Source organism: Ochotona princeps, chromosome 19 (assembly GCF_030435755.1).
Source record: "Ochotona princeps isolate mOchPri1 chromosome 19, mOchPri1.hap1, whole genome shotgun sequence".
NCBI lineage: Eukaryota > Metazoa > Chordata > Mammalia > Lagomorpha > Ochotonidae > Ochotona > Ochotona princeps.
The window spans coordinates 48,130,237-48,146,259 of NC_080850.1; positions in this window are offsets into that span (position 1 = coordinate 48,130,237).

The window sequence follows — 16,023 nt, forward strand, 5'->3', positions numbered from 1 at the left end:
ACCACAGCAAAGGCTGCTGGGAATGGACCACCTAGGCTCCAGTGTCAACCAGGCCACAGTTGAAAGCAAAGGCTGGCAGTGGCAACATTGTGACCCTGCCTGTACCTGTGACTGCACTGTTAGTGCCTCCAGAGAGCCTGTAGGGGGGCAGCTGGGGGCACCTGCAGGGTGTCCAGTGCACGTGAGTCAAAGTCATGATGGTTGTGTTAAGGCTGGAGTAGAACCGAGCTGGCAGGCTCAGAGGCTGCTAGTATCCCAGGTTGGGGGGAGAAATCCGACCTTTGAAACAATCTAAGAAACTGCGATGTAAAGTATAATTGTGGCCGCACCTGCTGGCAGGCGGAGTCACTCAGGAGCCAGGTGCAGCAGTCTGGTGAGCTGGCAGTTGGCCAAGCCCACAGTCTAGGGTCACAGATGAGGACCAGGGCAGCGCAGCCCTTGCTGAAACTCAGTATGAATTTAGGCTACTGAGCCAGCTGGTGAAGGGGCTGCCAACGCACACTGTGGTTTCCGCCCTGTCTAGGAGTTCTGCTGAGATGTGACTCCTGCAGCTAAGGCTGTTTTGCTTTGAACCCTGCAGCTCTGCCCTAGGCGGTGTGCCTGAAGAGACAAAGGCAGTGGCTTCTGCCACCCACACAGGCTGGCACGTGTTCCACAGGTGTTCTAGCCTGGACAGCACCTGTGTGTAATACTGAGAGAGACCCTCGCTGAGCCTAGCTAACACGCAAGCCTCTGGCAGCTCTGACTCAGCACTATTGCACCCATTTCCACAGGTGAGTAAGTTGAGTTACAGAGAAATTCAGGGACTGATTGTAGCTCTTCCAATAGCTATGCAACGACTGTCAAATAGCTACAGTGTGGCTCTATGAGCTGGGACTGGGCTTGGCTGTATGTAACAGCTCACATATGATAAACAAGTTACAGTTTGATTTTCCCTTGGAGGTAGCAAGGCAGGAGCTGCGGCCACCCCACTGTGCTGAACACAGCTGAGGCTGCGCATTTTGTTATCCAAAGCCAGGCTTCCCATCGCCTGCCAGGCTCCTGTTGTCCCTATCCTGCAGTCAGGTGCCACGTGTTTAAGCTGCTCATAAGTAAGGTACATGGTATCTCTCTGTGCCTGACTCATTCCCTTCCACAGCGTCCTCTAGTGCCATCCGTGAGGCTGCCACTCTGGGTATGGCAGACTGATGTCCCACAGGACAGTGTGTTGACCCATACTTCCTTTGTCTGTGCCTTCCTGACAGGTGTCTCAGCTGAGTCTCTGACTTGCAGGCAGTACAGCAGTGAACACGATCATGCAGGCATCCCTTTCATGGGCCCATTTCGTTGCCTTTGGGTGCGTACCCACAAGTGGGATACCCTGGTCATGCGGTAGCAAGCATTGGGTTTTCAGAAGTACTTCCTATCCCTGAGATTGGCTGTTTGATGGGCGTGCCCACATACGTTTTGCCTGAGGTCACTTCCTAGACAGGATGTGGGTGGTTGGGCTGGCACTGCTGGAGTGACTGCCATGTTGTCTCGTGACCCAGGTCCACTCCTGCCACTCCTGGCCCCTCTCTAGGGCATGGCATCACCCTCAGGGTCCCGAGGCACTGTGAGGTTAGAATGCCATGCACCCTGCATAGATGTTTGGGGACACGGAGCAAGGTGAGCGCATGATGCGAAATCTGAGAACTCTGCCAGGATTTACGGGTTTCTCTTTTTGGCAGTTTATGTATAATTGATGACAGTCTCTAACCTCATGGGTTTAGTGGTTATTTTAGCCTCTTGTAGTCAGGAGTGACTGCCAGAGTGGCTTTAAAAAACTATGTATTTAATTATTTAAAAAGAAAATGTAGAGGGAGAGACAGAAATGTGCACACGTGCACACACAGGCAGAATCTTCCATTTACCAAGTTACTTCCCAAATGGTCAACAACCAGAGCTGAGCTGAACTGAGACCAGGAGCCTGGAGCTCCGTCCTGGTCTTCCACAAGGGAACAGGGATCCAAGCACTGGGCCATCTTTCCCTGCTTTCCCAGGAGCACCAGCAGGCAGCTGGCTAGGAAATGGACTAGCACAGACAGGACCTCATGGCTTTCTGGGATACCGGCATTGCAGGTGGCAGCATTACCTGCCATGCCTCAACACAAGCTCCACGAATGGTATTTAAAGGAAATAAATTTTTTTCTTTATTTCTCTTCTGAAATTTTAATCTGACATTTTTGAATACACACCCAATGTTAGGACTCCCATTGGTCTTCTAAGTAAATAAAGAAAATGGTTAACTAGGTGTTTTAGAGTTCTTTTTTTTTTTTTTTTAAAGATTTTTATTATTATTGGAAAGCCGGATATACAGAGAGGAGGAGAGACAGAGAGGAAGATCTTCCATCTGATGTTTCACTCCCCAAGTGAGCCGCAACGGGCCGGTGCTGCGCCAGTCCGAAGCCAGGAACCAGGAGCCTCTTCTGGGTCTCCCACGCGGGTGCAGGGTCCCAAAGCTTTGGGCCGTCCTCGACTGCTTTCCCAGGCCACAAGCAGGGAGCTGGATGGGAAGTGGAGCAGCCGGGATTAGAACCGGCGCCCATATGGGATCCCGGGGTGTTCAAGGTGAGGACTTTAGCCACTAGGCCACGCCGCTGGGCCCAGTTTTAGAGTTCTTATGGGCTTTTTAATGCTTGTTTTCCACTGAAACTTTTCTTTGCAAAGGAAAATTGTTGACTTTTGTCTTCCAACATCCTTTCCTGTGAAGATTCATTGTGTAAACTACATTTTGCTCTGGGTACCTGTGCTTAGTTGAAGCATCTGTACCGATTGTACAAAAATGTCATTCCAAGATGACTTGTAAACAGGTGCACTGGTTCACGTATTCATTGGACAGGTGCTTGTGCTGGGCTTGCTAGCTTGGCTTGGTGTACTCCTGCTGCTGCAGCACAGGGGCAGGGACAGGGTGACATACAAGGTCAGGGGGGTAGGAGGTCCGAGCGTGGGCATGGGCACGGGTGTGGCCCAGGGCCTCCTTGCAGCCTCACCGCTCGGTCAGGGTGTAGTCAGGCAGCCTGAGCAAGCTGGTGGCGCGGCACTGCCCGGCAAGGCCACTGTCCTGTGGGTGACAGCTGCATCTTTGTGATCCCACTTACCTCCTGTGCCAGGGTGGGATTCCTCGCCCCCTTCATCTTATTCTGACTGGGCTTAAGTTTCAACATGAGATTCAGAGGGGAAAACCTTCAAGTCTCAGGATGGTGTTGGAAACGTTGTAGCTGACGATTGTGTTTCCCTATTAGACTGAAGGGCTCACATGTAACAAATTGTATAAAGCCTATGAGTTCTTTTATAGTTTAATAGAACATATTTTCATAATGTAAACCAAATTTGCCTTAGTAGTATATCAAAATAAGACACTGAAAATTCCGCTTGGTATTATATGAAACACAGCTATTTTGAACAAACATGTATTACACAGAGATAGATATATTTTATATTGGGACTCTTCACACAGAAGATACTGGAAGACAAATAGTAACAGTTTCCTTTTGATGATACAAGCCACACGCTGTGAATGGCTTTTGTGCAAGGCCAGGCTCTCCCCTCCAGGGCTCATGCAGCACTGGCAGGAAACCTGCTCATGCATATTTATGCGGCTGTATGGCTTATCCAAGGAAATGTTTATAAATATTGCTTCCGTGTTTCAGAAACATGTTAATGGTGGAAGAGTGTTCAGTGGAGACTCAGCGACACTGTTCCCTGATGGATGTTGAAATGGGTGTCTCACAGGATGAGTAGAGCAGAGCCAGTGCTGGGCACTGCCTCTGTTCCTCTGGGGTGCCGTGAGCATGCTCACCTTAGCCCGAGTGAGGGCCTAGCCATAGGGGTGGCTGGGGGCAGAGAGGGCCTCTGAGTGGCTGGGCACTGCCTCTGTTCCTCTGGGGTGCCGTGAGCATGCTCACCTTAGCCCGAGTGAGGGCCTAGCCGTAGGGGTGGCTGGGGGCAGAGAGGGCCTAGCCGTGGGGGTGGCTGGGGGCAGAGAGGGCCTCTGAGTGGCTGGGGGCAGAGAGGGCCTCTGAGTGGCTGGGGGCAGAGAGGGCCTAGCCGTGGGGGTGGCTGGGGGCAGAGAGGGCCTAGCCGTGGGGGTGGCTGGGGGCAGAGAGGGCCTGGCCGTGGGGGTGGCTGGGGGCAGAGAGGGCCTGGCCGTGGGGGTGGCTGGGGGCAGAGAGGGCCTGGCCGTGGGGGTGGCTGGGGGCAGAGAGGGCCTCTGAGTGGCTGGGCACCGCCTCTGTTCCTCTGGGGTGCCGTGAGCATGCTCACCTTAGCCCGAGTGAGGGCCTAGCCGTAGGGGTGGCTGGGGGCAGAGAGGGCCTAGCCGTAGGGGTGGCTGGGGGCAGAGAGGGCCTAGCCGTGGGGGTGGCTGGGGGCAGAGAGGGCCTAGCCGTGGGGGTGGCTGGGGGCAGAGAGGGCCTCTGAGTGGCTGGGACCTGCAGCTGAGTCCAGAAAACAGCATATTCATGCCCATCACTGAAAGCCACTGCAGTCCCCATTGCACAGACTGGAGCAGGTGTGGTGGGCAGTCCCAGAAGGTGAGCATCAGCACAGCAGGCCGGGAAGGGGCTCGTGGTTCTCAGCATGCCATGCAGGAGCGGGTTCCTCTCGGGCCCAACCCTGCCAAGCCTCACTCTTGCCCCGGCAGGGGACAGGCGGACGTGCTGTCCTTGGGCCGCGGGTCTCTGGCTCCTGCTCCCGTGCTGTTTCCCTGCGGGGCGCACAGTGTGTTTTCTGCTCTGAATCTCTTCCCAGCACTCTGGCCCTTGGTGAGGCTCTGTGTCCTGCATGGGTAGCAGGAGTCGGTGATGTGAGCACTCTACATTGGTGCTGTGGGGAGTTGCATCTCTGCCTTGAGCCCTGGCCTCAGGTGCTGGGTGGCAGAGTAACAGCTGGACTGTGCCACTTTGTCCAGAGCTGGGGCGTCCCTGTTTGATCACTGGCCAGCAGCCAACCCTGTGTGGTCACTGCCGCCTAGCACATCCTGCCGTTACCATCTCCATCACGTCACGCACTGCCTGGAAGCAGCAGCAGGAGATCTGAACCCATCTGGCCTCTCTCCGCCTTTCATGCTCCCCTGGAAGCCAGCAACATGACCAAAGGAGAACAGGAAGATGCTCCCAGAGCCACACCATGTCTCAGCCCAGCACTAAGAGGGCTGCTCCTCAGAACAACAGCTAAGGGCCGCACCGAGGCCCGAGGCCCTGAAGCCTGGGAAGCAGGCGAGACCGTGCCGGAAGAATACATACATCCAGGTCCGATGAGGAAGCAGATCAAAGGAGCAAAGACAGAGTGTGGGGTTAAATTATTTACGACAATGCCACAGCTATATCTGTCAGGGACAGTTTTCTCGGTTAACCCTGCCTTCTCTCGTACCAGTAGAAGCTGGCACTGCCCAGAGAATTATGCCCCAGAGAGGGGTCAGCTGGGAGCTGGGCAGGACCTTGGTATGAAGCCAATGAGTCATCCAATATCTTTCACAGTCTCTGGTGACAAACAAGCTGGCCAGCTCGCCATAGATCTCATTTCCCAGGAGAGAAAAGCAATGGATCATGTCACTGTGCACCCAGTGGACAGGAAAAAAAGGTCCTGCCCCTTGCTGCCCACTTGCTGCCCAGATCCCCTTTCCTGAGCACCCAGAGCCAGGGCAGAGTGATGTCCACGTTGGGTGCTGTGAGTGTGGTGGACTGCACTGTGTAGCCAGGGCTCCCTTCCCCGAGGGGCGATGCAGGGTGTGGAGCTTTGGTGCTCGGGCCACAGAGGCTTGTGGCTCAGCTCCAGCAGGAGCAGCCTCTGGCAGCGGGGCTTCCAGGTGCCATGCAACTTGCTAGAAAAACAGCTGCATCTAAGCCTGTGTACTTGGTTTTGTGAGCATCACTTGTGTCTGGAGCATGGCTGCAGCTGAGCAGGCTGCTGCTTCTCCGAGGCAGCTCTGAGCAGCTGTCCTGGAGGAGTGCTGGGATGGCCACCGAAGAGAGGTGGACCGTGACGCTGCTCCTTTCATCATAGCTTGGCCGGCCACCTGCCTCTCTGCTAACCATAAACCAGTGTGGGCTTCGATAGAACACGCTGAGAGAGAAGAGCGAGTGTTAGGGAGGAAGGAGCACCCGCCTCTGGTCACAGCAGATGGAGCAGAGAAGCGAGCAACCTCCACTTAGAGTCCGAGAGGTCACCCTGGCCCACTTCCCCAATTTCTTTTTAGAATTTTTTTCCTTCTGGAAGGTCAGAGTCACAGAGAAGAGAGACAGAGAGGAAGATCTTCCATCCATTGATTCACTCCCCAAGCAGCTGCAATGGCTGGAACTGCTCCAATCCAAAGCCACGAGCCCTGAGACTCCTCCGGGTCTTCCGTGCGGCTTTGGGCCATCCTCGACTGTTTTCCCTTGCCACAGGCAGGGAGCTGGATGGGAAGCAGGGCTGCTAGGATTAGAACTGGTGCCCATATGGGATCCCAGCACTTGCAAGGTGAGGAGTTTAGCCGCTAGACTACCTCACTGGACCCTACTACCCCATTCCTAGAAATGGTGATAAATATTATATCCACAGCTGTACTGGAACACAGCAATGGATGCATTGATTGGTCCAGAAATGCTGGCAGACCTTCCTGAAATGCAGCAGGCAGACGGATGCTGTTAGTAGGGAAAGCTCCTGTCTGGACATGGAGCGGTTCCAAGTGTGCTCCCGGAGACAGGGCCAGGAAGCATTTGCTGCACTTTAGAGATGGGTGGCTGCTTCCGTTGTCCAATGCATTAGCTGAGTGCAGTCGTAAGCCAGCTGGATGGGTGCCGTGCTAGGGTCTGCACTGGAGAGCAGAGCCTGCCTGCCACTGTGTGCTGGGTTGGACCAACCAGAGACATCAAGACCATGAAGGGTGTGTGGTGCAGTTCATCACAGCACCCACTGTGGCTTTTTCCTAACCCAATCAAGGATATTCAACAAACGCTCCTCAGCTACAGAGGGGGCACTATCAGAAGTGCTTCCATTGAAGACAGAAGTGGAATGGGATGGCTGCTACCCAGCCTGTCAGTAGAAATTCTAGCACATACAAGGAAGAATGATCTCCAAATATTGGCCAAAGGGAAACAATGACCTGCATGTGTATTCAGATAAGGCATCTGTCTTCTAAACCATTTCCTGTAAAATCAAGTAACTTAGAAGTAATGAGAGCCTAACAAGCTGACAGACACAAGGTCAACAAAATCCCCAGCCCTCCTCACCGGCAATAGTCATGTAAGGGGTGCATATGAGAAAAAAATTCCAGTAGGTCTGTAACAGTTGTACTCTTCCCTGGAGGATTTAAAACCAAATGATGTAAAAAGCTGTGGTTCTTCGAGCTAGCACTGTGGCACGGTGGCTTAAGACACTGCTTGCAATGTTGGCATCCCATATGGGCACCACTCCAAGTGCAGGCTACTCTGCTCCTCACCCAGCTTTCTGCATTCTGCCTGGGAAAGCAGCAGAACACTGCCCAAGGCTTGCCTCCCTACTACCCGCTGTGTAGACCAGCAGGCAGTGCATGGCTGGTGGCCTTGGCTTGGTCAGCCCTTGCTGTTGCACTGGTTTGAAGACACCTATCTCTCTCTCTCTCTCTCTCTTCTCCCCTACCCCCACTGTCTCTCTGCCTTTTAAACAGAGAAATCCATTTGTAAGAAGCCGTAACTCTCGGTTGGTTCCAGTGATTTAGCAGCTGGCAATGGAACACTTAGACTGAAGACTCAGCTCGGTTTGGCAGAAGCTGCTGGCCAGCAGACTTTACAGGGCAAGGTGAGAAATCCACGTCACGCGTGCCTCTCTGTCCAACACGTGCCTCTCAGGTATGATGATTCTTTACATGTGTTTCTAGAGAAACCCGAATTAGCTCTTAGTTTTGGTTCCTTTGGGGAATGGTCTGACACGAATGCCTCATTTTAATTTTATTATTTTCAAAAAACATTTTTATTTAGAAGGCAGAGTTACAGAGAGAGATTTTCCATCTGCTGGTTCACTCCCCAGATGGCCACAATGACTGCCGCTGGGCTGATCCAAAGTGAGAAGCCAGGAGCTTCATCCAGGTCTCCCACACGAGTGCAGGGTCCCAAGGCCCTGGGCCACACTCCACTGTTTTCCCATGAGCAGGGAGCTGAATGGGAAGTGGGGCAGCTGGGACTACAGCCGGTGTCCATATGGGATACTGATGCAGCAGGTGGAGGCTTAGCCCTGATTTTAACCTTATTTTGTTCCTAGAAGAAAGAGAAATGACATAGCCACATCTGCCTGCTCCCTGTTGGCCATGTAGCCCTTCCTACCACACATGGTTTCCCAGACAAGTCCCCAGTGCCTTTCATCTCTGACATCTCCCCAGGGTCCTGGGTGATTGTCAGGGTCCTTCCATGTGGATGCCAAGGAACTGGCACATAGCCCAGCACACACCCCATTGCTCAGGACCAGAGCCACATTCTGACTCTCAAGGCCACTGTCCGGCACCGCCGCAGCTGTTCCCTGGCTTGGTCGTGACCAGGGTGTTTTTTCTTGGAGGGCATTCTCGCAGCCAGGGAAAGGCAGACACTTTTGATAAAGCAGCTCTTCCAGGAGAAGAGTGGCAGCCAGAGTTAGGGCTCTCCCCAGATCAGATCTTGGCACGAGGAAGCGGGAAGGGGCTGGAGGCCTTTCAGTTCCGGAAAGCGAGAAAAGTTGCCCTGCATTAGAGAAAGCCGAGACTCCCAGAGCCGAGTGGACCTGCTCTGTGGCAAAGCCCAGCAGCTTCCTGCCCACTCTCAGTCATGCTGTCTTCCTCACCAACAGGCCCTCGGGCTTATTTAGAGCGACAGTCTTGCAGGGTGAGAGCCTCTTCCCCAGCCCAGCCTTCCCAACAGCTCAGGCTGGGGCCAGGAACTCGTTCTCATCATGAGGTGTGAGCTGAGCTGGGGGTCCTGGGGAAGGCACCTGCTGGGCCAGGGTCTCTGCTTCTCTCCCTGCCAATGTGCAGTGCACACAGATCACTCACTCATCAGTGGCTAAGATGCCAGCCTACTGCACTGGACACAAGCCAGGTGCCAGCCCTGGTTCTGCTCCCGATTCTGAGTTCCTGCTAAGAGACAGTGGACAGTGCCTCAAGTGCTTGGGTCCCTGCCAAGAACCATGTGGGAGAGACCCAGACAGGCTTCCAGGCTCCTGGCCTTGGCTCAGCCCTGGCTGCTGTGGCTATTGGGCAAATAAGCAGGCACATGGAAGATCTCTCTGGCTGATTTTCCTTCTCCCTGCCTGGGTGTGGCTAGTTCCAACTGCAAAAGTGTCTCTCCTTCTGGCATCCCATCCACTCTGGCTGTTGTCATGAAGTGTCAGAGTCTGTGACCAGAAGCCACAACCTCAGCCCGAATCCCGCATTTTGCTGATGGACGCACAGAGCTGAATGGGACACTCTGCAGAAGGGGAGATGCCTCAGGGACCTGGACTGGGTCTCACCTGCTACCCAGCCCTGGCCTGCGGACACCCAGCCCAGGAATGCCTGCTCTGCCCTCAGAGAGGGGAAAACGGCCAGGAAGAAGCAAAGATCTAGGGAACAGTTAAGGACCACCATGGTACAGTTTTAGAAGTGTGCGGGGGGCGGGGGACAGCATTCTTTTATGATTTGTGGGCCAGAGAGAAAAGATTAGAGAAAGACGGAAGAACAGGCAAGGCAGAACCCCCTCCCCAGCCCGGTCTCCCATGTAATGAGCTCTAAGGCACCCCCACAACAGGAGGGGCGGGGAGAGTCCCTGGGTGCTGCGACAGCGCAGTCCGGCTTCACCAAGTGGTTTTGATCCTGTGGAAAGTCTCACTTCTTGGGCAGATTTTTTTTCTTAAAGAACCCAAAAGTTTATCTGTTTTTTCCTTTTCAAGAAAGAGGAACCTGCCCAGAGTGGGGGGGGGGGGGGGTGCCAACAGACCATGGCAGGCTTTTGTTCAACCCAGGGTGGTCAGGTGGGGACCCGAGGCCCTTTCAGCAAGGGGTGCCGCAGGTCCTGCCTCACGGAGGCGCCCCCGCCGCCGCGCGCATGGCCACTGGCCGAGGACGGGTGCGGTGGGGAGGGAAACAAGATAGTGTCGCCCTGCCCCCTTGAAAGAGCATCCTGCCGCTCACTCTTTGTCACCTATTGGATTTCAGGAAGGCTGACTCGAGTTGCGCCCTGGCCGCTTCCTGGGCCTTCGCTGCTTAGTTTATTTATTTATTTTCCGGCGCTGGCAGTCACATCCTTTGTTGCGCCTCCTCTGCCTTCATTTCCGCACTGGCACCTCCAGCCAATGCCTCGGGATTGGGGGGTTGTTTGTTTTTCCTTTACGGGGTTCGCTGTGCTTAGAGCCGGGCACGCGCCCTGCCCGGCGTCCGACAAAGGATCGCCCTGGGGGGCACTGGATGTCAGGCAGCTCCCGTGCCTCTCCCGGAGCCCGGCGCTTTGTGCGCGCTGTTCTGTCTCAGCAGCGCTGGGGACCCCCGGGAGGAGGCGGGGCTGTGCGGTTGCCGCTGCGCTCGCGCAGGTCCTGTTAGGTCGCGCTCCTTCAGCGTCCCTTGCCCCTATGCCCCGGTGCCGCCCGGCGCGGCTCCGGCTTGCCCATTTGGCCGCTCGACGCCTCTGCGCGAGCGCTTGGCAGAACTCTGAGGAGGAGCGAAGGGAGGAGTGGGAAGAAGGCGCTTCGATGCCCCGGGCCCGGCGCTCTCTAGTTCGTGCAGCGCCGTGACCATGTCCGAGCCAGGGGACGGCAGCGAATTCGGCTACATCATGGACCTGCTGGCCAAGGGCAAGGTGAGCGCGAGGCAGCCACCCGGCAGCGCCCTTTCCTTCCCGTGGGCCACTCGGAAGTGAGACCCGTGGCTCTTGGGTGCATGCGGGGCCTCCACGGCGTGGTGGGGGCGCAGCGCCCGGTGCCCGCACGCCATAACCCGGAGAAGAGCTGGGGGCGCTGTCCAGCGTGGCCACAGCGGTCCACGCGCGGTGACTTAGAGGGGGCGACCACGTCTGGGTCCTGGGTCTGCTGTCCATCTGGCCATGCTGGGGAGTGCAGCCGGTCCTGAAGCCCAACGCCCCTGGGGCTTGGCCACGGCCTTGGGCCAGATGCTCCAAGCGCCCTGCTGCTTCTGCTGGCGAGGGCTGTTGAGCCTCACATCTGTCCGGCCTGTCCCGTGGCTGGAGCTCTTTGGAAGCCGGGAGAGCGGGGCTGAGCTGGAGCCTGCATGGAGAACCGGCCCCCAGTGGTGCCCAAGAGGTTGCCAAGAGGTAGCGAGGAGGGTTGAGCAGGTGGCAAAATGGAGAGCAAACTCCCTGGGTGCTGACATCGCCTAGGGAAAGCCCAAGCCCAAAGCCCCACAGCCGGCCAAGGCCAAATGCGAAAACCCAGTGTTGAATGGTACTGTTTGGGGCAGGGGTCCCCACGAAGCCGGCTCTGCAGCCCTGAACAGTCCGGGGTGACGCCCACGGTGCCACAAGCGTGGTGACTCCAGGACTGGTGGGGGGGCGTTTGTCATTACAAAATAAATGGACCTTTCTTGATGGGATGCCACAGCAGTTGTGGCCAGCGGTGCCTGAGCTGCGCATGCCTCACTTCTCCAGGAGGCCCAGCGAGGATGGCTTCTGGCTGGGCCCCTGTGGTTAGAAGCAGACAGGTGAGCCTGCATCAGCATCAGCTTGGGAGTGGGCCTGAGGGACTTAGGACAAAGGCAGGTGTGAAGCAGGTCACATGCCCAACTCAGGACTGCTCTGCTGCGGCCCTGGATGCACCTGGCGCTGTCCTTGGCCTCTCTGGACCTCAGGCCCCTCAGCTGCATGGGCAGCTGCCTGGTATCTTTCTGTAAAAACCCTGCCTGTTGGTCAGGAAACCATGGTCACCAGCGGCCTCCCATCTCCCGGCTCCCTCGTTCCCCCGAGGATGCCCTGGTGTCCAGCTCCGTCGGACGGCCCTGTGTTTGGGTTAGATGACACTGTGTCTGCATGTTGGGTGTCAGCCACAGGAGGGCCAACCTTGTGCCTTGACTTGCCATAGTTTCCTTGCAGGCGTTAGTTTGCACTTTGCATCCAGGTTTGTGATGTCCTGGTGGAGGGCAGTGGGAGCTGAACAAGGGCCTCTTTTCTGCCAGTCCCTCCTGTCCTTCCTGGAAGCTGGGCCCATGTGTTGGCCACTGTGGTGTTTTCTCTTCTTGTGGTGGTGAACTTTTCCAACCACGCGTTAGCTGATGGAAGTTGTGTAGAATGAATACACAGATAAGGGCTTGTTTCATGGCATGTAAACTTTTTCTTCCTCCTCCTTTTTTTTTAAGATTTATATTTATGGAAAGGCAGATTTACAGAGAGGAAGAGAGATAGAGAGAAAGATCTTCTGTCTGCTGGTTCATTCCCCAAGTGGCTGCAATGGCTGGAACTGAGCCAATCTGAAGCCAGGAGCAGGAACTTCGTCTGGGTCTCTCACATAAGTGCAGGGTCCCAAGGTTTTGGGCCACTTTCCCAGGCCACAAGCAGGGAGCTGGATGGGAAATGGAGCAGCCAGGATACAAACTGGCACCCATATGGAATCCTGGCACATACAAGTGAGGAATTAGCCACTAGGCTATTGTGCCAGGCCCCCTGCATCTTCTACACAGTAAAAAGCAGACTTTCCGTGTGGCTGTTTAGGCTGAGGATGAATACACCCATGTCCCCACTGTAGTACCGGGCAGTGCCAGTGTCCCACAAACACAGATCCCAGGAGGCAGCTGCAGTGGTGCCAGGAGGAGGGTTCCTGGGTTCCTGCCCTCCATGGGGAAGACCTGGCTTGGGTTTCCAGCTCCTGACCCCTGGCCCTACCCTAACCCTGGCTGTCACAGGTATTTGCTGAGGGAACCAGCAGGTGGGAGCTAGCTCTCTTGCTTTCAAAGGTGGGACTTCTCAGTCACCTCTGCCATGTGGGGGCAGCCAGAGTGCACTGTGCTGGGCCGTGAGCAGGGTGCCTTTCATCTCCAGCTAACACAAAACCCACCTGCCAACCCTGAACAGCTCACTGCACTCGGCTGCAATGGCTGCTTTAATATTTAAAGGACACCCTGGGCAGTGCCGTTGTAATCTTCCTGCTCACCCAGAGATCTCCTGGAAGGGCACTTAGTACTTGTGGTCAGTCTCACAAGGTTCCTAAATCAATGTAGTTCCCTATTCCTCATGCTCAAGCTTTCAGCGTTTCTAAAAGTTGCCCTCTATCTTTGCTGATTCTTCTCTTTGGACATCTGTGGTGGATAGCTAGAGTTAGTCACAGCAGGATTTTCAAAGCGCTTTTGTCTTCTGAGGGCTTGGCCTCATTAATTGTTTATCATCTTTGTATACCTTTTCTCCTTGCTCTCTCTTAATGGAATCACAAATGAAGATTTGATAACAAGGAACAGGTCAAAACTGGAGTACGGCATACCTGTTTGTATTTTTTGAGTATTTAGTGTCTTTATGTATAAATAGCCAGAAATACTTCCTGTTCTGTAGCTCGGGGTGGGCCGAACCCCGCTTGTGAGCTAGCCCCTCGGTAATGAACATGGAAAGCAGGGAGAATGCCATGTCCTTGGGCTCTGGCCGCCACGCACAGACCTGGATGCGGTTCCTGGATCCTGCATCTGTTGGGATTTGGGAAATGAACCAGTGGACAGAAGGGTTCCTGTCTTTCCCTCTCGCTCGCTTTCTTCCCCTCACCTTCTTTTTATCTCTTCCTCTCTCTCCTCTTTTCAAATAAACAAATCTTTAAGAAAAATAACAGTGATGGTTCCGGTACAGTCAACAAATACAGCAGATTGGGCAAAATGCAAAAGGCTTTGAAAAGCTCCTAGGCCATTTTGGTCAAGAAACACATATTTCCATTACTTGGTAAATTATTATTTTAACTTTAAACATTTCTTAGGCATAAATGTTTTTAAGAATTTTCACAAACAAGCTTTTTTTTTTAAAAAAACAAAAGGACACTTATATTCTGAAAGAACTAGGTTTAGAAAATTCCCTAATCTAGATTGTCAAGTCTTAAACCACTACCTAGGACCAAAACAAAAAACCACCAAATGACCTGTTTGTGAAGACTGAGTAGACATTTGCTCCAACAACTGAAATCTGAACTGAGTGATAATGGTAAGGTTGTGCCCGCTACGAAGTCTTCTTGGAATAGTTTCATGTGTCTTGGGATTGGTATGTGTTTGTGCTGAGGGAACTTGGGGGGAAGAGGTAATCAGGGGATTCCTACTTTGTAATATCATTTGAAAGCGGGAAAAATTTCATACAGATCACAATTTTTCTCTGTCTACTCCCTACTTCTCAAAGTAATTTGGAACAAAGTGTCTCCTAAACTGCTCTGTGAAACAAAGTTTCCATCGGCTGTGAAGCCCTGAATTGGGGTTGGGTACTTGGTGTGGCAGTGCAGGCGTGGTGCTGCTGGGATACCCTGGTTCTATCCCAGCTCCCTCCTGGCTCCATCCCAGCTCCATCCCGGTTCCGGTTCCATCTGGCTCTGTCACAGCTCCTCGGCCTAGGCAGGTCACCTGAGGGATATCATTGGACCTCAGGGTGGAGCTGAAGGAGCCGTTCTTGGGCCTTCTCTCCTGGGCAGGAAGTGTACCTACTTCACGGGGATGCTGCAAAGATCACATGAACATGGCAGGCAAGGTTTCTAATCCTGCTGTTGACACCCAGTAGGCCCGCAGTGCAGGAAAGCTGTTGCCTGCCGTCTGTGACAGCAGACATGCTCACTGTGGCCGCTAACAACTGGCAGTAGTGTTGTCACAAACAGCATACGGGCTGTGGAGGGCAACTTGAGTCTCAAACAATGCACTTTTTCCTTCTGAGTACATGTACATCCTGGGCACTCGCTTATTCATAAAAAAATTTCATTGTTTGAAGTTTAGACTTCTCTTGGTTATGTGGTGTTTTTATAGGCTCAATCTAGCAGTGCTAAGGGGAGGAACAGTATGGGCTGAAGAAGGATCTGCTGGACCCCTCAAAATACAGCCAGAGTGTTCCCCTCCAGTTGGCCCCGGCGATGCAGCCGGTGCACCACTGCACCCAGGGGAAGCGTCTGTGACAGCTGCCCTGCACCCCACGCCTTGGCCTACGCCACAGTGCACATCAGTGAAACTTAGGAAGCCAAGTCTCAGGCAAGGAGTACACAGTGCTGAGCCTCAGTGCACAGGGGACGGCTCTGGGAAACGGGGCTGAGGGAGGGGGAGGCAGTGCACCTGTGGTTGCACTGCGGCTTGGCAGGTGCTGGCTGACTCCACTTCCTGCTTCTCTGGACTTCCACCCCTCTGTGTTCCCTCAAGGACCTGTTATGACAGATAAGCAGAGGCGTGGGTCAATAATTGACAGCCATTCACTGTCCTGCCTCCTGTGACCAGCCGATGCCCCTGCGTGCCAACCTTCAGTCACTCCCCGTGATTCACTTCAGGCCCGTCTCCTTTGTGCCCCATGTCCAGGGGCTCATCCATCTTCTCCCCAGGGTTGCTCAGTGCCTCAGGACTTTCTTCCAACCAGGGGCAAGCCTTAAAGGAAGACAGCTGCCTTGCCAGGACCTCTCCTCCGCCTCAGCAATGCTGCCAGGCCCTGCCCTCCCTGCCCAGGATATGCCCCAGCCAGGAATTTAACCTCTTGTTGGGTCTCACTAGTAACATGGGAAGAGATTAAGTCAGCTTGGCCTGCAGGGTAACAGGTTTGTATCTTCAGTGGCAGGCAACAGTGTGTGTGTGTGTGTGTGTGTGTGTGTGTGTGTGTAGCGGCTGTTGGCTTTCCTGTAGTAGGTGGCTGTGCGACAGCCTGGGATGAAAGAGGCATGGAGTCGTTACTCCCCTTACTGCAACATAGGATAGCGGGGGGACTGCTGGGGGTCTTTGGACTTGGAATGATGACAGGAAGGAAAGTCATCTTGGTATTGAATTTTGGCCAAGATTTTAAAGTCAACTATCATGTTGGAAAAGGAGCTGTTAGGATGCTGGCAACAGAGGAGGTGCCAGGAATAGCACCTGCCATCAATGCGAAATGGGAGAGTACCAATAGAACAGTACAACCA